Source organism: Erpetoichthys calabaricus, chromosome 6, assembly GCF_900747795.2.
Source record: "Erpetoichthys calabaricus chromosome 6, fErpCal1.3, whole genome shotgun sequence".
Classification (NCBI taxonomy): Eukaryota; Metazoa; Chordata; class Cladistia; order Polypteriformes; family Polypteridae; genus Erpetoichthys; species Erpetoichthys calabaricus.
Window position 1 is genome coordinate 143,305,789 of NC_041399.2, and position 22,619 is coordinate 143,328,407.

A 22,619-nucleotide genomic window follows, 5' to 3' on the forward strand; every position below is an offset into this window, starting at 1 on the left:
CAATTACTGCCGTGTGGTGAAATCACAGTGTCAGTTACATACCTCCAGTTTTAATAACGTTTAATAGCTTTTCTGTTTTGTTATAATTAATCTACTATACATTGTTATGACTGATAAGCGTAAGCGTGTGGCGTTGGAATTGTCACAAAAAACTGAAATTATTAAATGTTTAAGAAACCGTGAATGTGCTTCAACTGTTGCTTTAATTTACAGAGTAGGAAGAACAGCAGTGAACAATATAAATCATGATGCGGACAAAATTGAAAAACAGGTGTTTAAAATGGAAACCACTGAAGGTTAATGTTAAAAAGTGCAAAACAATGAAAAATGCTCAAAATGAACAATTGGATATTTTCATGTATCAATGGTTTGTTCAAAAGCAAAGCTAAAGACTTTCAGGACATATAATAATTGCAAAAGGTATTTGGATGAAGAAAAAACTCAATGGGGATCATTCATTCAAAGCAGGCACTGGATGGTTGGAAAAAACAAAATTCTGCCATGGTATTCGACAATTGGAGAAAAGCTGAGTGTAGATAGTACAGTGATTGCTGATTACTGCAAGAAACTACACAAAGAAATAGCTAATTTAGGTCTGGTTAGAGACCAAGTGTATAACTGTGACATGACTGGCCTTAATCTGAAATCACTTTCTCAACTGACTTTGTCCTCAATGTCTGAAAAATCAGCACCTGGATTTAAGCTGCAAAAAGATTGCCTCACTGTAATGGTGTTTGTTAACGTAAGCGGTAGCAATAAATTTCCATTGCTTGTCAAAGGAAAATCAGGAAAGCTTAGGTCATTTAAAAACATAAACCTTAATGCCATGCCTGTTAAGTACAGTATATGAATTAATTAATTTTGTTAATGCAATGTCATATTTTGTTAATATAGTTTTGTTTTTGTAAATAAATATGACTATTCACTAAACTAATCTACTGTATATTATTTTTAAACTAGTTGTTCTGTTTTTTCTCTTATCTGTCATGGCCTCTGTCCCAACAACTGATGGATAACCAAGCTTTTACTGTACTTCAAACAGAAAGTAAAAAAGAGTTCATTGTTTATAGTATTTTAAAAAACAAATGCACCAGATAGAAGATGCTGGTTATAAAACTATATGGTACTCTACCAGTAAGTGTAAAATTACACTGTAAATATTTTTCACAAACCTTTAATAAGTATATTCAGACAATCACTTCACATTTGAAAAGTACCAAATGAGTGGAAATTTTCAAGATGACTCCACACCAAAAGAAAAAAAGACAAAATGAATCCCAGTATAGCAAGGTGTACTTTTGCCCCCTATAAGACCGTGGAAAAGATAATTATAATAAATTAGAATACCATGAGCATTGCTAGTAATATACTATAATTACACAGCATGGGTTGTGATATGACGATTTTTTCAATTAATCTTTTAAACTTTCTTGAGTAGGCAATTGAATTGTAGAGAAAAGTAAAGAATACAACATAATTGAGTCACAGGAGAATGCTCCACATGGAAAATTAATCATTCTGACTTATGCTAACTTACATTAATTTGTAAGTAAGAGGTTATTCTAAAATTGGAAGTATAGGCAATATTAAGGAGCCAGACAAAGAAATTCACAAATGCTAAACATGCAGTCATTGACAAGTAAAATCTTCAAAACTGGGCAAACACATTTATTTATTTTTATTTTACTTTTTTTATTTTATTTTATTGATTTTATTAAAATCAAATAGCATTCCATACAAATAACTCAAGTTTTACAAGAAACGGTTTAAAACAAATCAACCCCCACCCCTGAGAAGGAGAGCTAGGCCAGCAGAGTAAAACTTAAAGCTAGTAAAAATAAGTAAATAGATAAATGACTGAAGACAAATGGAGTAAAAGAGGGGAGAGAACCTATTTCCTCAATTTAAATTCTTATTCTAAAATGTTATTGATTAAATCCTGACGGGTTTTGAAAAAGTTTTGTACAGATCCTCTAAGTGATTTTTTTCTGTTTCAAATAGTATATAACATTAGTTACCCACTGACTTAAAAGAGGAGAGTTAGGATTCTTCCAGTTGTCCAAGATAAGTCTACGTGCCAATAGTGTAGTAAAGGCAATCACAATTTGTTTGTCCTTCTCCACTTTAAAGCCCATCTGGAAGTACACCAAACACAGCTATTAGTGGATTAGTAGTGATTGTGACTCTGAGGCTGTCTGAAAGGCATTTAAAAATTTTGGTCCAGAATGATGTTAATTTGGTGCAAGCCCAAAACATGTGGCCCAATGAGGCTAGAACTTGATTACTGCGTTCGCAGGTTGGATCTTGCCCTGGAAATATTTTGGACACTTTTAAACAAGAGAGATGCGCTTAATATATAATTTTGAGTTGAAGAATTCTATGCTTTGTGCATTGGGAGCTCGAGTGAATTCTGTGCATTGCTACCTTCCACTCCTTTTCTGAGATGTTGAGTGAGAGATCCTTTTCCCACTGTACTCTTGGATCTTTGAAAGGGATGGACTATAAAATGGTTTTATATATTACAGAAATACTGTCTGAGCCCTCAAGACATATTTTCCGGCATAGAGGTAGGTGGGAGGTGAGGAAAATTGGGCAGGTTTTGTTTAACAAAGTTTCTAATTTGAAGGAAGTGAAAGAAATGTGTTTAAAGCACAATGTAATGGCAGAAAGGGCTACATGTTGATAAAGATAACATTAATTACAAATATAACATTTGAGTCACTTTCCTTCAAGAATCAAGCTGAGAAGTACACATTGTCACAGCATTCACCTTGTCTAAGCATTTGGGAGAAGCAAATAAAAAACAAGTTAGGTTAAATTATAGACACTGTAGAATGCAAATTAAGATTATGCTCATATTCCATAATGCCCCACTGAGATAGCATCTGTAATATTGTTGGCAATTCTAGTTACCACTCTACATTACAGCAGGTTTAGAAACTTTGCAGACTAGAGCAGTCAAGCAAATCCAAGACAAATCCTGCTCAGTCACTCTAAATTAAAACACTTGGGTCTAATACTTGCTTTCAAAATTGTCAAAGTCATTGATAAAGTTTATCGAGCAAAATTCTTTTAGGCAAATAGTAAATAATATAGGTTAGGTCACCATTATAAATTAAGGGGTGTACCACCTTGAAAGGTCTGAAAATACCACTTTGAGTAATTTAATGTCTGCTACCTCCCACTAATTCACTGAGGTTAGAATCAGAGGCTGAACTTACAAGAGGTAGTGTGGCTACTGAGTCTGAGAAAGAGCAAAATAGAAAGGTAAATAGAAAAGCAGTTTGGTGTTTTGAGCTTGAGAGACCTGACGAAAATATTGTAGTGGTGTGCCGTGCCATGTTATGCCGCTGTGATGCTTGCAGGCACTAAGGGAAAATGGATTCTCATTCATTACATTGCTTTCTTAGGTAGCTTGCATTCCTTAGAAGGACCTTTCACTGTTGCTGCACTAGTTGAAATTCATATGGGACTTTGGTAGGTTTGCCCTTTTTATTAGGCTGCTCATTTGCATGATGGAATGCCAGCTCCTACTGATAGTTAATCATACCCAGGCTGGTGCAACTTGTCACTGCCTTGAAAGTTCTGGGGCTTTCTAGCTGGTTAAGCCCCAAAGGACTTGTTACTCTTGAAACCCTGAACACTTATTCTCATTTAATAGGACAGCATCTGTTATCACTACCCTATATAATAGTTAAGAAGATCTCACCAGTAAGTGCAATATGCATATAGGTATTTCACTTATATCTGAATAGTGATACAGGATAGCAGCATTTCCAAGTGGAAATTATTGAGTCATTTCAGAAGACAATAAGGCATTCTCCCAACTCGTTTGCCAACAGCATGATGTAACCTTGGGAACAATAATACATTAAACTAATATTGGAACAGAAACATTAATGTGGCTTCAGAAATGTTTTTAAGTCTGAATTCTGGGTATTATTATTGGTTAACACCACTGGACACCAGTCAGATTGCAGAGATTAAGGTGGAAAAGACAATTGTAGTTACTAAAAAAGCCAAAAACCACAAACCACATCCTTTTATATAATGTGGGAACAGTCTGACAGAATCTAGACAAGTGAATTCTTTGTGATATATTGCCAGTACTTATATTTTTTAGCCTTTTTCAACTCAGCTGAAAGTACATTAGGAATAAATATACCTTTTAGGGGTTACTGTATTAATATTTGGAGCTGCATACAATAACTTAATCTAAGATATTAGCATATGTCTGTACATGAAAAAAAGTCTAAAGAACATTTAGATTTTGTATTGTATCAATTATAAAACAATCAAAAAACTGTATACAAGTTAAAATTCTAAAGGAAAACAACACTACCATTTAAATATTGTGTTTATTCCACTTAGGATCACTTGCACCTGCATATGTTTCTCTTAAGTCATCTGCTTTTAATGATCTTTTTCTTTCTTTTTTTTTTTTTTTTTGCAAATAGGAACATGTGAGCAACATCCTTCCAAGTAAATTGAAGAAGCACCAAGCTTCTGTGTGGTAAAAATCATCAAAACAACTCACATCTTTGTTAAATTATAGCACTGTATGGTATTTTTACTGCACATAATAAATGCTATTAGTAGTTCAGAAAGTAATGAATTATCCTCAAATTAAGATATAATAAAAATAAAGACAATGACAAACTGCATTTCTACAAATAGGATTGTGAAACTGTACTTTAAATGATAAGAACATCTTATATACATATACTGTATATGTAAAATTAGGCAAGAAATTAAGTAGATACATATTAAATTATGTTTAACACTTAATTAATAGACTTGATTTCATGAGGGTGAATTCTGTACTTGAAAGACATGTAATAAGCACATTTTCAAATACTTTCAGTACAAGGCAAAATTGTGATAGGCAAGTTTCCATGAGAGTTGATATACAGTAGTTTTCATCAGCTGTTTGGTACTAACTGCACACCACAATAAATTTGTCATATCATCAATTAAAAAAAAATACATTTCTTAAATTTCATTTCACATCTAATCTAAAACACTTACTGATCAAAGCCAGTTTTTGTTTTATAAAGTACAATTAAGTCATCAGAAGTCAATTTTTACAAATGACATAATTAGATCAACATACAAGGTTATCACTAACAATAAACAAACCCTATTGAATTTGCTTCACATTGAGTTTGGTGACATCACGGAAATGTTGGGAACTCAGCAAAATTCCTTCAAGTCAATGTGGAATGGTAAACTAAACTAGTTTTGAGTCGATTATAAAAGTGCAATGATCTTTTAAGTATTCCTGATGGCTAGGGAAACATCTGAAGTATTGTGGAGATAAAGGTGACCTGGGGCCTCATGTATAACGGCGTGCATAGAACTCACACTATAACATGGCGTAAGCACAAAAGTGGGAATGTGCGTACGCACAGAAAAATCCAGATGCAGGAATCTGTACGTACACAAACCTCCACGTTCTTCCGCTACATAAATCCTGGTCGGCGTGAAAAGTAACGCACGTGCACACGCTTGCTGCCCCACACCAACTCCTCCCAGAATTACACCTCTTTGAATATGCAAATCAATATAAATAGCTCCTTACCTTCAGTGCTTCAGGATGACAATGGCGAAAGCACGGGAAAAAAAAAAAAAAAAACTTCAGCGAATGCAAAATGGAGGTCTTGCTAAGAGAAGTAGAGGCCAGAAAAAATGTTTTATTTGGTAGCTTAGGAAGTGGAATTAGTAACAAAAGGAAATTGATGGAATGGCATAGCGTGGTGGATGCACTCAAAAGTGCTGGAGCAGAAACTCGCACTGTGACCGAAATAAAAAAGAAGTGGTCCGACATCAAAGTTGCTGTGAAAAGGAGAGTTGCAGCTCATTGTCTGCATGTCAGCACGACTGGAGGAGGTAGTGAACTCCCGGAGCTCACACCATTTGAGCAGCGAGTTGCTGCAATTATTGGCGACACACTCATTGCCGGCATTGTACCAGCAGGGGAAGGTGATTCTGACATCACCGCAGGTGATGGTGAGTTACCATTTCTTTTTTGATTACCATTATCCATACTCGTGTAAATAATTTGTATGTGAAATAAGACAATCAGGCTGCAGATGCTGCATTAATTACTGTTTAATTAATTTCAGACAACAGTACAAAAGCTTACCCCAATGCTGAGGACGTGGCTCCAGGCGATGATGGTGCTGCGTCTGTGCCGACCACATCTTCAGGCGCTGTCTGCTCACACACCCCTGCCTTGGCAACCACTGTTCGATCATCTGGCCGTGTGCTGACTGATGCAGTTCTGGAATCCCAAAATGCATTGGTGGATGCGGTGAGAGATGTAGTCAATCCACAACGGGACGTAGCCAATGAACTACGAAATATAAAGGCAGTATTGTGCGATATTAATCAAAAATTAAATGAATTTGTGAATAAATAAATGATGCATCTGCTTACCTGTTTTTACATTCTGTTAATTACATTCATTCAACATTGTAATGCTTTCCAGTGTGGCTGCTCATTTGGTGGACCAGGGTCTGGTTCATCATACCGCATCTCTTCAGGTACGGGCAAGCTATGAATGAGTGCCATATTATGTAGAATGCTACATGCTTGCACGATGCGACACACTTTCTGTAGACTATAGAGCAGCACTCCACCAGTCTTATCCAGGCAGCACCAACGGCCCTTAAGCTGCCCTATAGTACGTTCTACCACCGCCCGAGCCCGAGAGTGGAGGTCAGTATAACATCGCTCTTGTTCAGTCAGTGGGTTGGCGAGAGGGGTGAGGAGCCACGTCTTCAGCGTTATATGGTTACATCGTACAGATAATGTACGACTGTGATTAAAAGGTAATAAATGTCTTATCTTACCGAGAAGCCAGCCATCACGCACCGCACCATTTTCAAGTTTGTTCCCCACACTACTATTTCTCAGGATGAATGAATCATGAGTTGAGCCAGGCCATCTCGCAACAACATTAGTGAGGCGCATTTTCACATCACTGATGATTTGCACATTAATAGAGTGAAAATGCTTTCTTTTTACATAAACAAATTCATTCTGTGAAGGTGCCTTTATATCAATGTGTGTGCACTCGACCGCTCCGATGACATTTGGAAAACCAAACATTGCTGCAAATTGCGCTTTGATGTTTGCCTGTTCAACCAGAGTGTACGGAAATCTGATATATCTGCTTGACAAGCGGATAATATCATCCCATACAGCTGGCATGGCACGACTCAGTGATGACTGAGAAATACCGGATCAGTCAGCCAGTTCACGCTAAAAAGCTCCTGTGACTAAAAATCTGAGAGTGGACAGAACTTGCAAAGGAGCAGGTAGAGCACAATTCCTCAAAGTCTGCCTTTGTATAGCAGGTGCCAGTTCAGCACACAGCTCCAAGAGGATCGCTCTTGGAAATATAAACCGACTTAGTAGCCAGTCATCATCATGTGCCAAGAAATCCGTATGATCTCTGAATATGCGTTCTCTTCTAATCCTTCCATTTGCGATGTCCTCTAATAACGCTAAAGCAGCCATGGCAGTGTAATACTTATGCCATTCTGTGCACAATTATATTGTTACAAATTGATTACAATCAGGTGCCTTAAATTTATCAACGATATGCAGTTAGTTTCAGTGTATATGATACAGCTGTGTCAGGGATGTCATTCTAAAAATGAAAGGGAAACCACACAGTAACAGTAGCACTTCTTTGACGCTGGGTGCCGCCAGTCTGCAAAACCGAGCGGAGAACTTGCATACGCCAGGGTTTGAGTTACCGTGGAAATGTGCGTGGCTTTACGTCAAGTTTAGGTTTTATACAATGCGATTTGAGCGTGGAAACGTTCGTACACAACATTTCTGTGCGTACGCACCGTTTATACATGAGGCCCCTGAACTGTGAGGCAGGAATGCTAATCACTGCACTGCTGTGCCTCCCTGAGATAAAAGAAATAGAATTAAATATCAGAACAGTAAAATTTCTTGTAGACAGTGGCAGATAGGAAACAAGATTTCACTCAGACTTGCCCCCACATACTCGATAGTAGGTACTCACCTCTCTCAAAAAGAAAAGTACAGTTTTTTCCCCTGATGCTGCTATCAAATGCATAACATGCATATGGGTTCTTCATCCTTCCTGTTTGCATCAACTTCAGCAGCATGGCGTTACAGTATACTGTTAAAAGGGTAGACTCAGTATTACACACAGATGACGTACAACTCCATACAAAAATGACATAACCTTTTAGAGAAACAAATACACCAAAACATTTCAAGTTGCCATCTGCAAATGTGTTTTGTGTTCAAATGCATTTGTAATCTGCCTTGCTGTGGTATTTGGGAGTTGAGCAAATTGATAAGCCATCCCTTAAGAAAGAAAATCACAGAGAGGAAATGATGGATTTGGAGCCATTTTAATCTGTAAATTTGTTCTGTGGAATGATGCAAAGTGCGCATTTTGCATTTTCACCCTGTACATATAGTAATTCAAGCACTGTTGCATGCTCCTTTTTCCTAGGGCTGTTGGGAACCCACTTTGACTAAATGAACATGTGCACAGACTAGAACTCATGCTTCTCATGATTATCTTCTTCTTCTTCTTCTTTTGGCTGCTCCTGTTAGGGGTTGCCACAGCAGATCATCTTCTTCTATATCTTTCTGTCCTCTGCATCTTGTCTGTTACACCCATCACCTGCATGTCCTCTCTAACCACATCCATAAACCTTCGCTTAGGCCTTCCTCTTTTTCTCTTCCCTGACAGCTCTATCCTTAGCAGCATTCTCCCAATATACTCAGCATCTCTCCTCTGCACACGCCCAAACCAACACAATATCGCCTCTCTGACTTTGTCTCCCAACCGACCAACTTGAGCTGACCCTCTAATGTACATTTCTAATCCTATCCATTCTCGTCACACCCAATGCAAATCTTAGCATCTTTAAATCTGCTACCTCCAGCTCTCTCTCCTGCTTTCTATTCAGTGCCACTGTCTCCAACCCATACACTCTTGAGTCCTTTTGTACTAGAGCTAGGTTTTCTATGTAGCCAAAATGTCTTCTTAAAGGAACACTGTGGTCCTACTTTTTCTAGCTTTGTACTGTATGCTGCAACCCAGCAGCCAGTAAGCCTGTTAAACCATATTTATTTCTTCATTCTGTTTAAATAGTAGTAAAGATTTAACTACAGGACTGATGTCCTACAGCAGCTTATATTGACAAGCTTTGATTTTGAGTTTTCAGAAGTAAAAACTGTCAGTAAAAAAGCTACACCATCAAACGAAGAAATGGTCATACTGAGGCTGATGGGTCTTCTTTAATTATAATTCTAACTTTGAGGTAAGGTAGCTGTTTCAGATAAGGAAAACAGAAGGTTTGTGGTAAGGCAGTAATAAAAACTGATAATTTCACCAGACAATAGTGATGTGTTGCATGTTGGTTAGAATGCAAGTAAGAATTTTACTGTATTCTGCACCTGTGGCAATATTGACACTATGAACCTATGGAAGATCCTGCTGTGCTGAAATGCCACTTTTACATGAACACCTGGAAGCACAACACAGGCAACAATCTGTTTTCAAAAATAAAAAATGTGTGTTTAGATCTGTATTTTTACAGTAAAGACTGTGATGTGAATGAAGGCTGTCCAGTTTATATATAGTATACAGTAATCCCTCCTCCATCGCGGGGGTTGCGTTCCAGAGCCACCCGCGAAATAAGAAAATCCGCGAAGTAGAAACCATATGTTTATATGGTTATTTTTATATTGTCATGCTTGGGTCACAGATTTGCGCAGAAACACAGGAGGTTGTAGAGAGACAGGAACGTTATTCAAACACTGCAAACAAACATTTGTCTCTTTTTCAAAAGTTTAAACTGTGCTCCATGACAAGACAGAGATGACAGTTCAGTCTCACAATTAAAAGAATGCAAACATATCTTCCTCTTCAAAGGAGCAAACAAATCAATAGGGCTGTTTGGCTTGTAAGTATGCGAAGCACCGCGGCACAAAGCTGTTGAAGGCGGCAGCTCACACCCCCTCCGTCAGGAGCAGAGAGAGAGAGAGAGAGAGACAGATAAAAAAAATCAATACGTGCCCTTTGAGCTTTTAAGTATGCGAAGCACCGTGCAGCATACTTAAAAGCTGCACACAGAAGGTAGCAACATGAAGATAATCTTTCAGCATTTTTAGACGAGCGTCCGTATCGTCTAGGTGTGCGAACAGCCCCCCTGCTCACACCCCCTACGTCAGGATCACAGATAGTCAGCGCAAGAGAGAGAGAAAGAAAAGTAAGTTGGGTAGCTTCTCAGCCATCTGCCAATAGCGTCCCTTGTATGAAATCAACTGGGCAAACCAACTGAGGAAGCATGTACCAGAAATTAAAAGACCCATTGTCCGCAGAAACCCGCGAAGCAGCGAAAAATCCGCGATATATATTTAAATATGCTTACATATAAAATCCGCGATGGAGTGAAGCCGCGAAAGGCGAAGCACGATATAGCGAGGGATTACTGTATAACATATTGTAAGTTTCATTGAGCTCAAATGGGCAGTTCAGTTAGATGATGGAACAGTGTCTTTCCCAGCTGGAGGCATATAATGGATGGACCAGTGGAAGCCAGAGGTCAGGAACAGTTCCATTCCCCCTACAACAGGTGGCAGTGGTCCCAGTTTGGACACCCACAAGGGTACATAGGAAATGGAGTCCGGAATTGCAGTCCTGTCCATATGAACCAGAAGTGCTTCCATGAGGATGCACTCTCCTTCCGCTACTATTGTTGAGTGTCATCTGCTGCCTCACCTGGAAGAGTCAGAGTTGGGAGGCAGCAGGTGAAACTCAACAATCAGAGCGGAAGGAAAGAGAGAGAGAGAGAGATGATTTGATTGTACTTGTGGTTGGTTATTTCTGCACATTTGGTGATTTATTTGTAATAAAATACTTTATTTGAACTCAGGACCATTTTGGGTACTATTGTGTCTGAAGTTTGGGCCTCATTGGCAGTCCTTTGTGGCCCTTGAGCCTGACTGCCCTCCATGGTTCTTACAATATATTGTAATTTATATATATATATTGTGACGGACAGCCGGGGCCAATGCCTGGCCGGGACTCCCTTTCTGTGTATGTGCCAGGGGAGCAAGCATGGGCTGCACAGTACCTCCCCCCGACCACTTAGTGGCAGCTCCGCTGGGTGACTGTGGTGCCTCAGATACCCGCAGGGCTCCATGGGAGATGGAGTTCTCCACAGCCCTGTTGGGATCCACTAGGAGGCGCTGCAGGGGTTCCTGGGCCCGTCTGGGCCATAGTTCAGCCACACCCGGAGGTGCAATTGGAGGTAGGTGGTCAAGCACCTGAAGCACTTCTGGGTGAACTATAAAAGGGGCCAGCAGCCACCACACCATGAGCTTGAGTCGGGAGGAGGAGGACAACACTTGCCGGGAGGAGTGGTAATGTGAAGAGTAGTGTGTGTTTTGCTTTAGTTGGTGCTTTTGGGACTGTGGGACACAGGGAAGACGTGCCCCACAGGTGAAGAAAAATAAAAGTTTATTTACTTTTACATGCTGTTTAGACCTAGCCCCTTCCAAACTGTATAGAAAGTTTCTCTCTGCTCTTCTGTATATTTGAACCACACCTTATTTAATAATTTCCTTCTGGGAAAGATTATGAAAAAATGTTTTGATCCAAAATGTTTCATTGTTCTCTAAGCTGGAGACCTCACTTTGACTCATTTATTTTTAATAAACCACATTCATTTTTGTTCTGTTTGTTATGTAGTCATTCTCTTGTTGTATCCACCAATTCCCAGGATTGTCTTACTGCAATATTTCTTTAAGGCATCATTTCCACTGTTCGCTATTACAAAGATGCTCTTACAAGCTTCCCAAAAGAGTTTCACTTTTCTTCTTACTCATATGCATCACTTCCTTCCTGTCTGCTTTACTCTTTGAACCAAAACATTTTAAGTTCACAGTCATTATGTGAGAAAGGTCAGTCAATGGATTAAGTATTTGTCTACATTATGTCAGGATTTTAGGTGTAACGAATGCTTTTTTAAGTCATTTAAACCAATTTTGAGGTATTTTCTTTCAAACTCACTTTATGTTTCTTTTTGTTGATTATGTGTTTGTATTATGGCATTGCACAATGATTACATCGGTGGTTCTCAAGTTTAGCACTGGGGGACCTTTGTGGGCAATTTCCTAATCAGCAACCCATTTTAATTTATTATTGATTTATTTTTTAAATTTATTTAATTGATGTCATTGTTTAATTAACTGTCCTTTTTCCTTCTCTTATTTTGCTTTCAGAAAAGTACAGTAAAATTGTAAAATTTACATTAACAAAAAACATTTGTATACTTGTTATATCTTTCAAAGCTTAACTCTATATATCATTTTCTTTTTAATTGCCATTTCTGTGGAGTTTGCTCTCCTAATTATATTGAACTAATGTCAAATACAATATTCAAAAAGAATACAATACTACAAAGCAAAAAGAACAAATTATTGCCCATCTAACACATAAATTCTTGCTATATTCTGTTCTTTTTGGAAAAAATCAAAGAAAAAAAGGATTTTCAGAAATACACACACACACACACACACACGCACACACACACACACACGCACACACATACAGTATGTATGTATATATATATATATATATATATATATATATATATATTGTGGCAGACTGTCAGGCCTCTTTTACGGCCAGGCCGCCCCAACCATGGAAGGACCAGGGGAGAGAGTATCTTCAGGACATAACACTTTTTAATTAGAGTATAGCCTCAAATCAATGAAACTTCTGGGATATTGATCTGGTCAGTTAAGTAGCAGAGGGGGTTGTTAATCAGATTCAGCTGCTTTGGTGTTAATGAAATTAACAACGGGTGCAATAGAGGGGCAACAATGAGACAACCCCCAAAACCGGAATGGTTTAACAGGTGGAGGCCACTGACATTTTTCCCTCCTCATCTTTTCTGATTGTTTTTTTCACTAGTTTTGCATTTGTCTACGGTCAGTGTCACTGCTGGTAGCATGAGGCGATATCTGGACCCTACAGAGGTTGCACAGGTAGTCCAACTTCTCCAGGATGGCACATCAATACGTGCCATTGCCAGAAGGTTTGTTGTGTCACCCAGCACAGTCTCAAGGGCATGGAGGAGATTCCAGGAGACAGGCAGTTACTCTAGTAGTAACTAGACCTCTAGTAGTAACTCTAGTAGTAACCAGTATCTGCTCCTTTGGGCAAAGAAGAATAGGATGAGCACTGCCAGAGCCCTACAAAATATCATCCAGCAGGCCACTGGTGTGAATGTCTCTTACCAAACAATCAAAAACAGACTTCATGAAGGAGTCCTGAGGGCCCGACCTCCTCTAGTGGATAGTTTGCTCACTGCAAAGCACCGTGGACCTCAATTGGCATTTGCCATAGAATGCCAGAATTGGCAGGTCCACCCCTGGCGCCCCGTGCTTTTCACAGATGAGAGCAGGTTCACCCTGAGCACATGTGACAGACGTGAAAGGGTCTGGAGAACCCGTGGAGAACATTATGCTGCCTGTAACATCATTCAGCATGACCGATTTCATGGTGGGTCAGTGATGGTTTGGGGACTGGCCCCCACGCTCACCTGAACTAAATCCAATAGGCCACCTATGTAAAATAATGTTTCAGTCCATCCAGCGCCACTAGGTTGCACCTCAGACTGTCCAGGAGCTCAGTGATGCCCTTGTCCAGATCTGGGAGGCGATCCCGCAGGACACCATCCGTCGTCTCATTAGGAGTATGCCCCGATGTTGTCAGGCATGTACACAAGCATGTGGAGGCCATACAAACTACCGATTATGATATTGAGTATGAATATAATCACACACGTGGCATGGAAGACATTTTACAGGAACAAATAGTGTTCTTTCTCAGTCAGACCTGGGGTTAGCCCTGCCTTCTAATACTGTATCCTTTTGTCCCTCTGCAAGCCATACCTCCCAGTAGCACCACCTCTGATCCACCCACTGATAATATCACTTTTGGCACCTTTTAATCACATTCTATCCACAACCCACCTCTACAGACATTTCTTCCTTTTCCAGTCACCCTGACTCCACCTCTTACTGCTTGTGCAATATATAAACCACAAGTTAAATTTTGAGCTCTGTTTGTAAAGGCATGTTTTTTTTGTTTTGCTGCCAGATTTTTAGTATATGGGGTGGCTATCCTCAAACCTTTTCTGCCTCCGACTATATATATATGTACAGTATATATATATATATATATATGTATGTACAGTATATGTATACACATAAACTGGTAATTAACAGCTTGCCTAATTAAAGGTGGACTCCAAATAAAAGAAGACATGGGTTGGGATTAAAACCTGCAGCCACTTGAGGCTCTCAGGACTGTACTTGAAAACACTGTTTTATATCATCAGCATGTGCAGAGGGTATACTTTGCCATTCCACAAGTGTTATTGATATCCATAATGATTTTAGCAGGGTAAAGCATGTTTTCACATAATTTTTTATTTATTTTGCCATTTATGTCTTATTTTTGAATGTTTATTTTTTTTTTTACAGCCGCTAATTTCAATTTGTTCCAAGTATTTCAAAATGGCTGCATCATCATAAAATCACCACTATGATCGGTGTGTCTGATGTGCATACATTGTGGGATGTTAAGAGCATGTGTATTTGCAGATGTGTGGCATTATGGTGGCCACTTTGAGATCCAGAGACATAATATGATTTTTTGATCTCTTCAGAAAACCAGGCTCAGCTTGATATTCTGCTAATTCACAGTAAGGTTGTAATTCTTTGCTACAAATTTCTGCTTTGTGTGCTTCTTGTACTTTTTGTCTGATATTTCAGCACATAATTATTTATGACTCTGGTTGTTTTGGTTCCCCATGTTGCTGATGCGTTAGTATTTTTTAATCCAGCATCCAGTAGGCAGGGCATCACATCAGTCACATAGGTTCAAATGAGCAAAGCAAGACCTTAGTTGGCTCCTTAATAAGGCTTATCTTTTAGTTTTTTTTCTCTTGCAGCTCTGAGGTAGGTTCTGTTATACAGTAACACAAAATGATTTTTTTTTCTAGTTTCCAAATTGCTCCAACCACCTTAATGACCCAGTAACATATTCTGATAACAACAACATCTATTTTCTAAAGCAAGTTTTCATACACAGAATGTATATCAAAGTGCTTCACAAGATGTCAAAGAAATAGCTACAAGAAAAGAAAAACAAATTAAATCAGGTGAGAATAATAATAAATAAGTAATAAATCAACACATGCTTACATAACAAAGATATATAATTAGTAGAAAAGTAGCACCCTTATATAATCTTGTATTCTACATCTCCAAGGATGAGTATGATGATAATGTGAGATGGCCAGTATGACAGAAAAAAGCAAACAAATAAACAAAATCTGTAGGAGTTCCATGGCCAAACAAATGTCCTGCCCTCATTGGGCAATCTACCTAACATAAATGTTCTTAAGTCATTCCTCATTGTTTTCAGGCTTTGTCCTAGAGGATTTGAAGCAGTAGGTTTTGTGCCCTCCCTTCATTCAAGCATCACAGGTGGCCACACAGTACTTTAATCAGGTGGTGGTGGTGCAAAATGCCACTACTGAAAAATCAGGAAGAGGAAGCAGAGAAAAGCAGAGATTAGCAACAATTGCAAATTCCTGAAGAAAATTCTTTACAGATATAGTCTATTGGGAGTACAACTAAAATGGAGCTTTGAACAAGCCAAGGTAAAAAAGTTGGTTATTCTGTGTTTTGGCATATCACTAGTTTTGCAGTATTCAAATTTTTTCCTGCATAACAGCAACAGGCTGCCTCAACCACTGTTTTATGCATAGCTATTGGAGTAATAGCAGACCACTATTGAAAGATCTAAGATTATAACTTGGAATGTAGGGGGACAGGCACTCCAAAATATAGGAATGAGCAAGATTATTTAAAGCTTTACATACCATTAGTAGTATTTTAAAATGAGTTCTAAAGAACATGGGTAACCAATGTAACAATGCTTAAAGAGCAGAGATGTGCTCAGATTTTTCTTTTTGCGGTTAATATTCTTGCTGCAGCATTCTGAATTAATTGCAACTGATTGATGTATTTCTTATGTAGTCCTGTTAGGAGTGCATTACAGTAACCTAGTCGAATAAAAACAAAAGTGTGAATTAATTTCTCAGCATCTTGCATTGTTATAAGTGGTCTAACTTTTACAATATTCCTTAAGTGAAAAATGCAGTCCTAGTAATATGGTTAATGCGTGATTTACAGTTATGTCAGAGTTCATGGTTACACCTAAATTCTTTACCTCAACCTTGACTTTAATGGTAAGGGATTAAGTTTATTTTCTAAGGTCATCATTATTTCCATTTTTGCCAACCACTAAGATTTCTGTTTTTTCCTTATTTAGCTTGAGAGGTCTGAGCATCAGGGTCATCAGTTGCTAAAGATAAGTAAAGCTGCATGTCATCTGCATAACTGTGGTAGTTCACCTTGAGTTTCAATATAATCTGCTCGAATGGAACCATGCAGATTGAAAAAAGCAAAGGACCCAGAATAGATCCTTGTGGTACACCACCTACAATAGCATGGACTTCTGAACTAAATTCACCACAACTAACAAAAAAATTTCTACCAGTTAAATAAGACTAAAACACTGCTAGAGAGACCCACGCATTGTCTAAGGTGATTTATAATAATACTGTGGTCTATGGTGTTTAAATGCTGCACTCAGGTCTAAGAGAACAAGAACAGATATGTGGCCTGTATCTGAATTAACCCATCATTTACTTTAACCAGTGCAGTTTTTGTACTATGATTTGTTCTAAAACCTGACTGAAGCTTAACAAGGATGTAATGTTTGATCAATTAATTATTTAACTGCTGACAAACTGCTTTTTCTAGAATTTTACTTAAGAAAGGCAGGTTAGAAATAGGTCTAAAGTTGTTAAAGACAAGTGAGTCTTTATTATTATTATTTTTCTCGAGCAGAGGTTTAACTACTGCGGTTTTACACACAGTCCGGGATGTTACAAGTACAGCACTCTTACTTGTGATTTGTCATTATTGTTTAGTAAAATGCAAGAACAAGATAAGAAAAGTTTGTGTTTGTGCTTTATTGACAACCTAGGAGTAAGCAGAGGATCCAGAACAAAAGTTCAGAGCTTTTGTGTATTTTTTTTGTGTGTCCTGTCCAGTTGGTTGTCCTATTGATTGACATCTTTTTTATGTGTGGTAGAAACATATCAATTAAAACAAATAAACTTCTCCTCTACCAGGAAAAGTCTGATAAAACCTTCTTGAGTCAGTAATCAGGCAGGAGAAAGCTTGACCATCTGTATTATTTATTCACCCTTGCAGTACCAGATTGAAGAGGGAGCATCCATCACAGCAGTCTGTTACAGCATGGTCAGAATGATAAAAAAGTACAGGTAGAAGGTTATATTCATAGAAAACTGAATTTTGCATAACAGTGCTGAATTAATGCTTACATGTCATATTTTGATTGGTTAAAAGTCATGAGGTGTTTTGGCATAGAGCACATCCAACCTAAAATAAAAGATTCTCCATTATATCCTTGTTCTTCAATCAACTCAGTTCTTATTCTGTTATGAAAACTGTATACGTGTGAACCAGCAAGTCTTAATAGGTGCATGAAAGAAAATTACAAACCAGTTTCTTGGACCATCCCCCTGGAACATTCTGCTTGTTTACTTGATCATTTCAGCAGGCTCTTCATCAGTTTAGAAATCCAAATGCTTTTATATTTCACTGTGCACCACAAACCAAAATATTTAACTACTGTTACCTTAACATGGAAAGTATCCTAAATATGTGACCCTAAGAGTAATTTTTCTTCGGCATCAGTCCTCCAGGCTTCATCTACTCTCTGTAGTGGATTTGGCATCTGGTTTAGCTGCCCATTTTTTCTTTCATGGTGGGTGCAGTCTGCTCTTTATTCCTGAACACAGCATGTGGGCTGTTTTCCACTCAGAGTAATGGCTTCTTTGTGTGATGTCGCTGGACATATTTTCTTTCATGCTGCAGTCTGCACTTTATTTATTGAGGCACTATGCTGACCAGAAACTGGCAGTTCTTCTTCAATCGAATATGTTTTGGAATGCTGGATTTCTTGTTCTTTTCCCAGGCTTAGCAACTTTTTGATGACCTTTTGTTTCCTCTGGTCATTAGTGAAATGGCAGCAATTTTTTTCATATCCCTGTGATTTCTTTGTTTTCATCTTATGACAGATTTTGTAGACCCAATAAGTTTTAGTGGTCCTAAATGACAAGGAAAAGGTTTGTTAGATGATGATATTCTGTTAGTAGACATTAATGAAGGAGAGTCAGATGAAACATCTTTTATTAAAATGGGTCAGCATAAAATGTTATTAACTCTCAACATGTCTAAAAATCTTAATTATTTTAATCAGAAATTTAAGGTACTGAATGGGAGTAAATCTATGGGTGCATAAGTGAATAGATCACCAAACGAAAAATCTATACTATCTGCTGTTTTTTTATAACAAATTTATTTAAAATATGTCTGCTCAGTATTCTAGATCTAAGAATGTTTTTGATAGTGTAATATAACCCCCGATAGAAATTGTAGAATTAGTAGAAGTAATCTTTCTTAACTCCTGTAAATCTGTAAAGTCACTTTCAGATCTTTAAACTAATTAGTTGAGTGTAATGCTGGTTTCTTTTTTATACTTAATAAGAAAAATGCTTTGATACATCATTAACCATAATGGCTATCCTGTGTAGTTTTTGCATAGAACTCCACTTCTCATAATTTAGTATATAGCATCTGAGATTTCACCTCATTCGCTCCATCTGGTTTTCATAAGAATATGAGAAGCCTGACAAATGAGAGGAAACCTTTTGGTCCATCAAACTGTTATGGCCAGCTGATAGCGAAGTTATACCACAATCTTATCCTTACCTTTTTAATTCCTGCTGTGAATGACAAGAATGATACATCAACATAATCCACTAAAGCAATTCAATAGGCTATTTTTTGTTGCCTATTTATTATAATCAACATTCCTTTCACCTGTGTGTTGCACTTAACATTTCTCTACATTAAATTTTATTTTCAAGGTGTTCGGCCAGTTTTAAAGATTTTCCAGATCTTTTACAATTGGTTTTGTTGCATCTTTTGTATTTGCTTTCTCTGTAATTATGGTATCCTGCACGAATTTCACAAGTTTGCTATCAGTATCCCTGCAAGCAGTCCTCCAACTTGTAAGGAAAAAAAAATCTTGGGGGTTGGTGGCAGGATTGGCACTTCAGACCCATAAAAACTTCACACAGCTGTGAAACAGCTCACAGGACTCCTTTCTATTCTTCACGGGTGTAGCTCTGCTGCATGCACCCACAGGAATTCTGCTCACATTATGAAGGGGATGGGTGAAAGCCGTCGGGAGCCTCATCCCCAGAAGAGTCGGAACAGACAGCCAATGGGGTCAGGCCTATTGGGGATTGGAACTGGTGTGGTGCTGAGGTGTCACCCATTGTACGGCTACACTCGGGTCCTAATATGAGGCAGCCCATCCGGATAGGTGCGTGGAACATCTTGTCTCTCTGGCATGATGGCCATCTTCCTCTCCTATTGGAGAAGCTTTGTAAACTCCTCATTTCAGTGGCAGCACTCTCTGAGGTACGCAGACTGGGGACTGACCAGATCTCTGTAGGTGGGTACACCTGTTATTGGTCTGGTCACTCTGATGGCAGTCATACTAAGGGAGCAACTGTTACTGTGGTGGATCGGCTCCTCCTGATGGTGTCAAATGTCACTCCTTTCAATGAGCATATTATGAGACTCAGATTAAGGCATTCTCTGGGTGCCTTGTTTGTAATTTCAGTGTATGCTCTGAATACAATAAGTGATGTCTCGGCGAGGGAGACATTTTATTCACAGCTTTGCTTGGTGTTTGATGGGTGCCCACGAGGTGACACTGCTCTGGTCATGAGTAAGTTCAATGCGACCACTGGCACTCACAGGACAGGCTAGGACGATTGTGTTGATCTCCATGGGTCTGGGAACCATGGTGAAAATGGCTCCATGTTCCTTGACTTTGCAAAAGGTCAGGGGCTGTGGATCACTGGATCCCGGTTCCAGTTTCTGGAGCAGCATCATTAGACTTGGTACTCTAATACTGGTAGTGCAGTGAAGGAGATCTATCACATCCTTGTGGGCAGATTCTGGAGGCTCCTACCGAATTGCAGGGTCTACAGATGTGCCCATTTTTTAAAATTCTGTCCACAGACTTGTTGTTGCTACTCTAGAGATACAGCTTAGGTCCAGTAGGCTACCACCCACTTGGAGAATGAGGCTGGACCTGGCCACACTCCAAGATTAAACTGTTTCTAATGAGTTTGCACACAGTTTGTGTGTGTAATTTAAAGACTTGGGTGTGACTGCTCATTCTGATGTGATGTGGGAGACCTGTGATAAGACCCTGAAGACTGCTGAGGGTTGTGTTAGTGTTTCTGGTGTTCCCAGAATGAGTTATTTAATCTTGCAGGGCACCCTGGATATTATCAAGAGGAGTCTCAGCGCACAGCTTAATGACAACTCCAGTCTGTACCTGGAACCGAGAAGGAAGGCTGATATAGCTCTGAGGGCAGATAAGGAGGCGTTTGTTTGAGGAATCTGTGAGCAAGTGACACACCATCTGTTGACTAGTGACCCACGTCCTGCTTACATAGGAATCAAAGTGTTATGCACATCTGAATCTGTTCCTCTGAAATTTGCAGTCAGGGTGGATGATGGAACAGACGCTGCAGTTGTGACCCTCTGGGCTGGCTACTTTGTGTAGCTGTTTAAAGCTGATCTAACGCCTAAGACACTGGACATGTCTGGGTCTACGGTTCTTGAGAATAATCCACTGAGGGTTCTCATCGATTGCAAACAAATCAATATCAGAAGAGTTTCTTTGCAGTTTTTGTCAATTTTCATAAAGCATTTGACTCAATTGATTGAGTTGCCCTGTGAGACATCCTGAAACTTCACGGGATCTCCCCGAAGTGCTGAATGTCATTGCCAGCCTGTATACTGGTGCTGTGCAGAGTAGAGGCAGAACAACTGTGTTCTTCCCAGTTGATTCTGGGGTTCATGAGGAGTGTGTTCCTACTCTGTTCAATGCTTGCATGGCCTAGGTGTTGGGCAAGGTCTTGGGGTCTAGTGGCTGTGGGGTGTCTGGTGGTGAAGAAAGACTCACTGATCTTGACTTTGCCAAAAATGCTTTGATCTTCACAGAGTAAATGGAGATTCTGTCAAGGCTCTTGAGAGATTGAGGGAGGAGCCTGAGTGTCTGGGCTTGTGAGTGTCCATGATAAAAACTATGATCCAGGCCTTAATGACCACAGCCATCAGCAGTGTGTCTGTCTGTGGAGAGAATGTCAGCCACATTAAGAGATTTAATTACCTCGGCAGCGACATTCATGTCTCTAGTGATTCCTCCTATGAAGTCAGTAGACGGAATTGGAGAATATGGGGGGTAATGAGGTCCCTGACAAGGGGTGTTTGGCACTCTCAATATCTTTGCAAAATGACAAAGGTCCAAGTCTTTAGAGTCCTGGAGCTTCCTGCTTTGCTCTATTGTTGTGAGACATGGACAATATCCAGTGACCTGAGACAAAGATTGGACTCCTTCGGTATTGTGTCTCTTCAGAGAAGTCCTGAATGAGGCACTACAGACCTGAAGACCCGAGCAGCAAGACCAGACCAAGCGGACACACACATAACACTTGGCTGCTGAAGATAGATGGCCATTCCCTAATGGTGGGACTAGACCGAATGGCTGCCTGGAGGGGTTTCCAACTGGCATCCCAGGGTGTTTTGTCATGTGATGGGTGCAGTAACATGCTGTACCAGTATATGCTCCCCAACCTGACCTGGCCTGACCTAGTATCAGTATCAGAATCTGAGTCACTAATATAAATCAGAAATTATAGATGCCATAATCCCATATAGCATATTTATCTTTGATCTCTACTCTCAGACTTATTAACTGATTGAAGTTCAGATTTGTAAATTACCTCAGATGTCAATGGTTTCAAACTTGATGGTTTCAAATCAAGTGTTAGTACATAAATGCTACTTTAACAGCACTGACAAGTTGAATCAGTCAGGGATAAGTGACCCAAATGAGCTGACATTCCATCGTTGGGGCAGGGGCACCTATATAAAACAGCAAGCCTGTCATGTCTCAAATAGTATTCCATCTAGTGCAGCAAAGGCAACCAGTCATTTTAATGATAGAGAGACACCTAAATGAACTATGTAAAGACCAGAGGATCAATTTTGGAACTCAGTGTTGTAAAAAATTATGCTTTACCTTTGTATATCTTCCTCATTGTTTTTTTCAAAAATGTCTAGATCATTGGTTTTTTTAGGATCTTCTTCTCATGAACCCATACATTTTCTATATTCTTACAAACAGTGATTTAATTAATTTGTGCTCCAATCTTCCAAAATTTTTACACAGCATAGAAGTAAGGGTAATTGGTCTTTGATTCTTGGGACCTATTTTCTTTCCCGCTTTCTTCGTGACTGGAGTCACATTACCAGCTTTCCAATCATGAGGTATTTCTCCTACCTAA